Source organism: Vidua chalybeata, chromosome 7, assembly GCF_026979565.1.
Source record: "Vidua chalybeata isolate OUT-0048 chromosome 7, bVidCha1 merged haplotype, whole genome shotgun sequence".
Taxonomy (NCBI): domain Eukaryota; kingdom Metazoa; phylum Chordata; class Aves; order Passeriformes; family Viduidae; genus Vidua; species Vidua chalybeata.
Window position 1 is genome coordinate 9807468 of NC_071536.1, and position 10329 is coordinate 9817796.

A 10329-nucleotide genomic window follows, 5' to 3' on the forward strand; every position below is an offset into this window, starting at 1 on the left:
GTAACAGGCAGGAATAAATAGAGGAATGAGAGAAAATTTCAGCTGTCAGAATAGCTAAGTTTTCAAGATATTCATCTGTTTTGACTTCAACACTGTGGGACAGAGTCTAGCAAAATATTTTAGTAAATTAGGAAAATAAACCATGAGATGCAACCCTAAGTAGGTTTATATCCCTGGCACTCCAGTGCTGATCAACAGAGATGTCTTAAAAAGCAACCCAGAGCATGTGAAGCCAACAAAAAATAAAATGCAATTTAAGTACAGGTTCATTCAACTGCCTGGCACCAAGCAAACAATCAAACTTCTGAAGAGGCCTGCTTAAAACTAATTTTAAAAAGCCCACAATGCACAAACAAACTTCCAGCCACCTCACCCCTTACTATAGTAACGACGAAGCAATAGGTTAGACATATCAGAATTCTATTATCACACTTACATTCTGGTCCAGAAGCGATAAAAATTTAGAGGAATGCGAAATATTTGACAGAGCTGCATTTTTCTCAGTTTTCTTGAAGTGACTAACACTCAAATCAGGTAGAGTTAAAGTCAAAACCTTTCCTGAATAATTTTAAAGATACCCTATAATCACAACATAAAAAAGAATACCAATCTAGTTTTACATCCCATTTACATGGAGTTACAGGTAGAAATGTATAAAAGAAAACCCAAAACCCCTCAGATGACAGCAACAATACTTCTGCACCATAAAAAGGTTGCACAACAATACCTGGCAGACAAAGAACATAGACTTTGGGTTTTTTACTTCTTGACAAAAAGACCCAAAACTTACTTTAAAACTTATGAGAAATGGAAGAAAACAAAAGAATCCTTAAACCAGCATTTGCTACACTCAGGTATATCAGCTCCTGCCCAGAGAGACACCCAGGTTGCATTTCTCCACCCAAGGTGTTGGCAGAGCCAAACCAGAGACATCCCTTTAACTCCTGAGCAAATCCACTAATATATTTTTTTTTTGTCAATCAAGATAGAGTTGGATAGCAAGGATCACAGACAGTCTAAAAAACCTTTGTGATCCCTTTACCCCAAGCTCTACTCCACCCCCTCTCCTACCCTGAGTGGCACAGAGGCACTGGGCCAGCACACAGCAGTACCTGCCTGCAGCGCCTTCCTCCTTGGGGCTCTGCTCCAGCATCAACTTCTCCCCACAGGGCACAGCTCCTGTGGGATAAAGCTGCTCCTGACACAGGCTCCACCTCCCCAGGCACACTCCCTGCTCTAACACCCCCTACTTATCCCCACCGGCTGCTCACAGGTGCTTCTCTGCTCTCCTCACGGCCTCAGGGGTGAACTCAAACAGGTGCGCCCGGGGCATCACACCCATGGCTGAGGGCTGGTTGTGCTCTGGGGGCAGCTGCAACGGCTGGAACAGGTTGGAACCAGCTGGAACAGGTTGGAACCAGCTGGAACAAGCTGGAATAGGTGGATATGGCCAGAGCTGACCCCCTTCAGGCAGGCCCAGCAGCCCCCCAGCACCGTCCCCTCAGCGCACGGACCCAGCACAGCCCATGAGGGCCATGGCACAGGCCAAGCTGGGAGCTCGCATGCCACCTGTAATATTCACACTTTTAAACCTTGCACTCATCTGAGCGAGTGGCACTGGGCAATTCCACACTGGGCACTGCACACACCATTTTCCAAGGTGCCCACAGAAGGCGGGAGGTTCCCTCTCCCTCTCTCTCTCCACACCAACAAGCAGCCCCTCGACCCAACCCTCGTTTGACAGAAGCTGCTCGTAAACTGTGGTGTTAACGCTTGCCACGTAGTCAGAGTGTTTCTCTAACTGCTCACTGGCCACCACCATGCTCAGAGGATGAAGAAGCCGTGGATGTTGATGTACCAAGCCCCGAGTGCGGGTGAGTGCGATCCCTCATTTTCCGAGATGCGGTCTCGCTCCATTTTTTATTCCAAAGATTCAATGCCCCTTTGATGCCTAACCAAACTAGCCATTAGTTGTCAAGGCGCAGCTGAAATGTCAAAATAAAACCAGTAAATTTAATCAGCATTTCCATGGTAGCTGAAATTATGCTGCTTAATGGCTGAAATGGGTTGCAATAAAAGTGAGTTGACTGTGTATCCCTGAAAATTGATTCCTGGAAGAACAGTCAAACACAATTGCTTCAGGAAAGAACATTAAAAAATATTAAACCATGTGTCTCTCAATTGCCTTAAAACATGGGCATAAAATCTAAATCTCTTTAGGAGTGTACCAAATTTAGCTGTAGATTTAGCTGGAGAAAATAAATTTAGAAAGGGAGTTTTTGTTTGGAATAAATCTTTGGAACAGCCTAGTTGATTGCCTTTTCATAAAGACTACATCTTCTGGGGGAAAAACATCTTAACTAACTCTCCCTGATGCTTTGGATATTTGAGGATTTTGGGTGAAATATCTCATTGTTTTCATTTTACAGCCACAGACAATAGTGTTCTCTCACCAGGACAATGTACACAAAAAAGGTAAAAAAAAACTTGATTTGAAAATGGTGGGTTTGACCCATGAGGTCAAAACTGGAAACATCATTCTATATGTGACATTTAAATTGGATAAGTATCTAAAAGTAGCCAACAAACATTTTAAAGATAAAATTTTTCGATAAACAAGTTTGTTGTTGATATTACCATAGGCACCAATTTCACAACATCTCAAGAACCATGTGCAGATCATGTTTACAACTTTTTTGAGGTGAAATATTCTGCTACTTATGTTCATTCTCAGGCAATTTTTTGCAGTTTGATGATTAAGTTTTCTATGTCTCAATACATTGTGGTTTTAAACAAGATATTTGGGAATATATATATATGGAAATTGGTATTATTTTTGCAGTTCTCCTTCTGGATAATGACACAGAAAATACTTTCATCATGCAAATTAATCTTGTGGAGAGATGTGACAGACTAATGTTAACTATCTTGCTGTCAAATTTTAAAGCAGTATCTCATTTTTCTTTAACTTTTGTTAAGTACCTAAATCTATCAATATGTTTTTAAAAGCAAAGTAAATGGTTAAAGAAACTTAATTAGCTTTACCTACGTGTCCATTTTATGCTGCTAACGTCTGAGGTTCAAAAGTTGAAGCTCTAGGAAAGGGTACCAATTTCATATTTTGTCATTGCACGATAAGGACAAGAGCAATAACAATGCAGCAGATATGAAGATTTTCACAGTTTGCAGCCTGCCTGTCACACCCCTCATTATCTTGCATGCAGATGGCTTTTACAATGTCTTTCCCAAGTATCCTGCAATACTGAAATGAATTCTATAAAATGATTTGCCATATGTTTATTGATACTATGTACATTGTGATTACACCTAGGCTGAAAGAGAGGGACATTTGCATATGGAAGCTGTCAGATATCTCACTAATGGGCAATATTATTTATACAAGCACCTTACAATTAATTACAGATGAAGATTACTACTGGGAGAAGAATTAAAGACAGTTGGTTTAGCACAGTCTAACAGGTTTCATATAGGTGCATTGAACTACCTAAACACAATTTGAAAAGTCAGGAAAGGTTGTGTGGATACCTAACTTTGCTGCTGCAAATACATACCAGCCACTTATCTCTTTCATTCCAAATTAATGTTTTGGGAATAGGACAAACACTGTGACAGGTTCTTTGAATCAAACACTGATATCAAAAGAGCAAAAATTAGAATATTATTAGCATAAATAGTCCACCAAATGTTTAGTCTAAGGACTGCAGTGACAAAAACTTTAGGAAATATTGGAAATAGCTGCTCATCCAGAGAATTGTTCTTACAGGGATGCTTAGTGAAAGATGTGTGTGGAGTGTCTTAAGAGGTGTACCATTTCTTATTAACAAATTAACTGTAAAGTCACTGTAGTACTTAGCAGCTCACAAATACACAGGGCAAGAGCAATGAGAGCAAAGGAACAGGCTGATGGGCCAGCAAGAGCCAAGTGCACAGAGTGGCCTGCGAGGGAGGGAGCAGGGAGAGGCAAGGCAGGCAATTTTATCCCACTCCCTGCCTTGGCTGCCCCATCTGCCAGGTGATCTCTTCTGTAACTCACAGAATATCCTGCACTGAATTACCTGGCTTTGCCTGGCATAGAGAGTGGCTGCCAACCTGGCAAGAGCTTGATACACCTGTTGTTTCTTTGCATTTTAATATCATTGTTTATCATTACTGTTACATTAACTGCTGGTTCCCTCAAGAAATATGCATAGTTAAATCTCTAATAGTATTTTTCTACTCTGTATGAAAAAAACTTGCTCTTCTTTTGGGTAAATTTGCAAATCCAAGTTAGAAATATCCTCATTAGCAACCTGTTTACAGTTGTATTTTGTGTATTCTAAATGATTAAAAGGACTGTCCAAAACAGCAGTGGACCTCGGTCTCAGACCAAAAAAGAGGTCACCCCCTTTTATTTTGCTGCTGGTTCATCCAGTGCTTAATTACCTTCAGCTAAATACCCCTAAAACTGCTGAATATGAATTTGTTTTTATCTTTGGTTGTAGTTCTTCCCCTTCTGCTAACTCACAGAATTTTCTATTGTAGACAACCTTTGTTTTGATCTCTGCTCACATAACTTTTTAGTATAAAGAGCCTTTTTTTCTTTCAATCCACACTATGTGATGGTGACTCTCCATGCAACCTCTTATTTTCTTTCACTGTGTGTGTTCTGTGGTAGCTGTTAGCTCTGCATTGAGAGATGTCCTAGAATGGAAGTGCTGAATTACTAATGCACATGTGGGCATTCAGAAAATGTACCATATGAATCTCAAATAGCATCTAATTTGACATTATGGCCTATTCAGCATGCACAATATTCACATAACAATCACAGTCCACAGTCATGTTGTGCTAAGAATCATACAATCACTTTGTTAGGCTCACTTTCAGAAAGGCTGCTTTTCCAGTCCAACACATAAGCCTGAAAGTAAAATCATTGTGTTGGAAATTTCTCAGTAATTATAAATCCTCTAGAAACAAAGTAATTCATATGTCATTTAAAAAACAAGACTCTTTTTAGTTGCTGCATGTATCTAGTCATGGAATTATTGGAACTATTATAGCTGTGTTCATCTAATATGGAAATGCCAGTACAATGTAACCACCTTTCAGCAATAGATCATTCCATGTTTTGAAAACTGTTTCAGGGGAATTCATGCCAGAGATATGTGCACTGAAAGTTGTTACAGCAACCACTGTTAATCAGTCTTTAAAAAAACAAACAACAAAAAAGACATTCCCAGACATTTTGTGATCAGCGCAAGAAGTTGGACATTCCAGGAGAAGCTATTCAAAGTTCTCATTTACTTCCCTATACATGCTCTGTAGAAACTTCCATGACATTTCAGATGAGATGCTGTGTGAAAGGACACTGACTTTGTTCCTGCTTCTGTGCCTGCACCACAGAGGCACCTCTAAGAAATGGTTTGGACAAAGATGGTACAGCCTATATGTACTAAAATGCACGGATACATGTTCTGCACTTGTAAGGATTAAAAAAAAAAGCAGGAAGAACTCCCACCTACTTCATTAAAAAATAGAATGTCTCACTAATGCAGCATCACTTTTACTTTTTTCTCCCTATTTCAGTAGCTACAGAAATTATCACACCCTAAACTGACTCCTCTGAACATCAGACTTCTCACTGTGTGAAGTGATCTGACATTAAAATACATCCATTGACTGGCTGCAGAGCTCAGACTCCAGCACTATTCCCCATGTATCTTTGTTTAGTGGCTCTGCACAACAGATGGAATTTTATGTCATGCAGCATTAGGCTACTGTTAAATTTTAATTTCAATTAATGGTCTTTATACTCTTTCTTTATGCACACCAGGGATACTTTAGGCATCCATTTCCCTTCTAATTAGCTTTTATTGCTGAATTCATTCTGAATCTCTGGAAGTCATTAGATTCTCTAGGATTCGCAGCTGAATTTACTTACTCTCCAATAAAATTAATTAGTCCCTCAAAAAAAAAAAAAAAAAAAAAAAAAAAAAAAAGGCTGAATTTGGTCTACTTTTATGCATATAGGTAAATATTAAAAGTCTGAAGTGTCCACACATCCCTTTCTGAGGGATTTGCTTGTTAATGTTGACTTTTATCCTGGTTATTGACATCAGTGTTTCTCAGGTTGATGCTTTGCTTACTTCATTTAAAACGAAACCTGTTTCCAGGGCTATGTCTCCTGGTTTATGGCACAACATCACTTTTACACCACGTGTGTCAAAGAGCAGGTTTGTATTGTGAGTTTCCCTAGAATATCATGCTCACTGTAAAACTGAGCCTAAGGCACAGGTAATTTTCACAAGTTTTGCTTGAGAAACTTGGATGACCTATGCTGAAAAATTGTAATAAGTATAAAAACTTTTCTTGGTCTATTGGAAAAAAGAGAAACAACCAAGGAAACGACCAAGAAAGAAAGGAGTCAATATCACACCAGTGTGACTGCTTTCTGTATTTTTAACATTTGGACTGTTGTTTATAAAAAGTCTTGGCTAGCTTAGTGGCACAACAACATTAAGCTCGAATTTATCACTGTGCTGTAACTCTGAAAATTGAATAATATACCTTCGGGGAGAGGCAGTGAAAGATTTCTTATTGTATATATTACAGTGGAATATTTATGACACTAGTTAAGAGTCTGTGACAGCTTTTGTGGTAACCTCCCATTTTGAGAAGCATAAATTCTATGTGGTTATTATATGGCCACAACATTAGTAATTAGTAAAATATTGCAATATTTATATGACTCAGAATTGAACTTAGCACATAAATTTCCTTTATTTATGGTTTTTATAATATCAACACACATACTGCATTACATTGAGAACCTAGTCATGAAGATGCTATAGACATTTCTATCTGTTCAGGTGTCTAAATAAGAAGGTACATTTATACAAGAGAGACCATGTGTGACATCTATATGGTTCTTACATGGTTCAATGCAGTGTTGACACTTGTTCTCATCACCTCCTACAGTCAAGTGCATCTCATGTAATAATTCATTTTGTTCAACTCCATCGTTTGGAAGGACCTGGCTTCCCAGAGGTGACACCCTCACAGACAAAAGACATTTTTATAGCAAAAGGTGTGAAAGTTTACAGCCAAGACTCTGAACACTGCTCTAAAACAAACATGCAACACAAAGTAAATACTGTCACTGGAAGCATAGGAGCTGTGGCAGCAAGGGCAGTGGTTATTTCCTTGTCCAGTTTGGCACTTCCATACTTAGGATATCCACACCAAACTAGCTCCAGACTTCCTGTTTAGTAGAAGAGAGAAAGAAAAAAAATTTTGACAAGAAAATATACTTCAGAGTTGCAGACTACTTTAATGTTTCCCTGGTTTGCTTCTGTAGTAATAGCTGATATTTTTCCATTCTGAATTTTGTTCCAATTCCACATACGATGCCTAAGAGCAACAATACATGGTTTTATTTTAGTATTTTCCCCCTCAGCTCTTCCCTCCTTGCCAAGTGCATGCTCTTGCAAAGCCTCTTCCATCTCTGCAGCAGGCACAAGTGGGCATGAACAAAAGAACAAAGCTGGCTGGTGGGCTCATGAAAAAGTGCATAAAAGCAATGACAGCTCAAAAATGTACCAGGCAAGCAGAGACATCCAAAAGGAATACTTTACACTCTGTCATAGTTCGGGTGCTCAAGGTAAATCTACAATCCACTACCTACCATGTTGTTGTTCCTTAGATTGCAGGGAAAAAGGGACAACAGGAAACCTCTGGAGAGGGGTCAATTGTTCACAGTGGCTCCAAAAGGGAAGGACATTGAATATTTCAGAGGATTTTTTCTCAATTGGATAAAGGTTCCCAGCAGGTAAAAGGTACCTTGTTCAGGCATTGCCTCAGCAAAGTGCCATCAGTCTCACCTTCATAACACAAACTAGATAAATAGTAGAAAAGATTAAAAAAAAAACCCTTCGAAATTTACTTGATCATGAACTTTTTTTTTTTTTCTCATGTATAACAATGTAACTCAACGTAAAAAGTGAGTACAGTAGAAGCTTAGAGAATTAGGTCACTCAAGGAAATTAAAAGGCCAAATCTGTTTTGCCTTTGTGGAACAACTGATAAAAACAAAAGCAAGATTTATTCCAACTGGTATATTCTTAGGTTTCTTCATTATCATTTCCAGGCAGTGTTTTTTTACAAGATTAAAACAAAAATAGGTAACTGTATTTATAGAAAATGTTTAAATATTCATGGTCATGAAGCATGGCACAACGTCATTTTATGTTATTCAGCCTCATAAAATGTGAAATAAAATTGCATTTTCCCCCAATTCAACCTTTTTTAAAAGGAAATGCTGACTAAAACAAAAGAATCATGCGAAACAGATGATCAGAATAAAAGGATGGTCTGAAGTATGGATGTTAACTGAAAAGCTTTCATTTCTACTCAAAAGCTATTATGTGTTTTCATCTAGAGTTTTTGGGTTTGTGATATTTTTTGCATAAATAAGTTAAAACAATGGGTAATACAGATTTATCTATGAATTTGTTAGTCTGGAATTTAAATAGTCTCAAGAATTCAAGCTGGTCAAAAATGAAGTAATAAAATCTAAGCCACCTGCTCCAATTAACATACCTAATTTCTTCTCTGCTTTATGTAGCTATTTTTCCCATGAGCCCATTCCACATTCAAAATTTGGAACACCAGTGTACTTCCTTGGGTTTATGTTTTCAATATTATTTAGTTTTACAAATCTTCAATTCACTTAATGGTCATTCAAGTAAATTTATTTTTAACATGTAAAGATAATTAAGATTTACTGATTAGTAAAGTTTGTTTTTTTTTTTTTTTTGCTTTTTTTTAAAGCTGATGCACACCCCTGATGTATGTGCAATTTTTGCTTTAAAGTATTGAGTTCCCTGAAACTTTTGAGCACTTGTCTTTGAAGTATCATGTGTGGCATCACTTCTCTTTGAAACATTCAAAGCTGTTTCTGCCAGTCTGAGCTCTGCAGCCACTTCACCACAGAAACCCAGGAGCTGTGCCTGCGAGTCATTGCTACCCTTCCAAGCTTACTTCCTTCTGCAGCTTTTGTTTGGCATTATTTTATTGTGTCAGTGACTAACAGGCCCCCTTGGATTGTCATCCTTTATTGCCTATTCCTGACAGCTGCAAAGATACTGGCTTCCTTTTTAATCATGAAATGAATTGTTGCAGGAATGGGGAATGCTACAGTTTCCTCCACATAACGTTCTTCAATCAGAAAATTGTAATTTCTCAGATGCATTAGCACAATATACTAGGAAACAGCTGCATAATTTAACTTAATTGTTAAGCAATACCTCATTATAGCTAGACAGTAAATTCAGCAGTTCACATTTTTTGTGTGCCTCTCATCTTTTCAGTGCTCACATCATGTTCTCTTTTTCATCTGCCTTTCTTCTCCCAAAGGTACTGGAAAAGAACCATATTTGCAATAAAAATGAATTTAATCTTCTTTAAGAACCAGTTTAAATTCATGGTAGATGCTTAAGATTCAAATTGATAGGAAAGTAAACCTTTCTTAATAACCCTGGAAAGTCTGATAGCAGATACTCATCTATTTTTTTAAACAAATAAAAACCTCCATCCAAAATCCAAGAGCAAGTAATAATTTTGTTTTGGAATACATCTTAACTTCTAAAGGCCTATGATAGCAATAAATATTGTTCAGCAGAGTGGAGGTGGAGACTTTCAAAAAGAATACAATTCAATGCCAGTGCTGAGTCCTAATATACAACTTGTTTTAAAACACTAAAAGATAGGAAACCATTTGCATTCCCCACTAGTTCATCTAAGAAAATATAATTTATGGTATGAAATTGATAGGGCAATGTTGGCTGACACGATCTCTTCTCCAGACATTCAATAAATCTAGTTTCTTCCTTTCTTTCTCTTTCTTTCATAGGTCTATTTCCAGCCATGTAAAAAGCAGACAGAACTCATTTTGAGTAAGATCAGAACAGTAAACATTAAGAACAACCACTCACATTCCCTGCTGTAAGTTAGGATTGTTATAGAGAAGCACTCAAGAGAGAGTAGAAAAACTTCAATGACCTTTCTTTCTTCTTGCCAGTTCTATGTACTATGAGCAATCAGTAATTAAAGATGTTCTATATCTGTAGCCAAACATCAAAAAAAAAAAAATTAACCTTGAGCCTTTGTGGGAAGGTTTTGAGGTTTTGTTTCTTTATTATTTGGTTTTGTTCCCTTTTTTGTTCACAGAAATTACAGTAAAATTATTTGGATACAAGACACAGTAACACCAGGAATCTGAAAGTGTTTAGTCAGAGCATGTAATTACTGATACCAATCAATCATCCCTGT

At 37.7% G+C, this 10329-nt stretch overlaps 1 long non-coding RNA gene across 1 annotated transcript; it reads left to right on the forward strand.

The window, feature by feature from the left end:
• The first annotated feature begins 1387 nt into the window (after positions 1-1387).
• LOC128790835 (uncharacterized) lies at positions 1388-10072 on the forward strand. The gene is made up of 3 exons (XR_008431885.1): positions 1388-1874; positions 2430-2475; positions 9911-10072. It is a non-coding gene; the product is annotated as an uncharacterized LOC128790835 (long non-coding RNA).
• Positions 10073-10329: the final 257 nt, after the last annotated feature.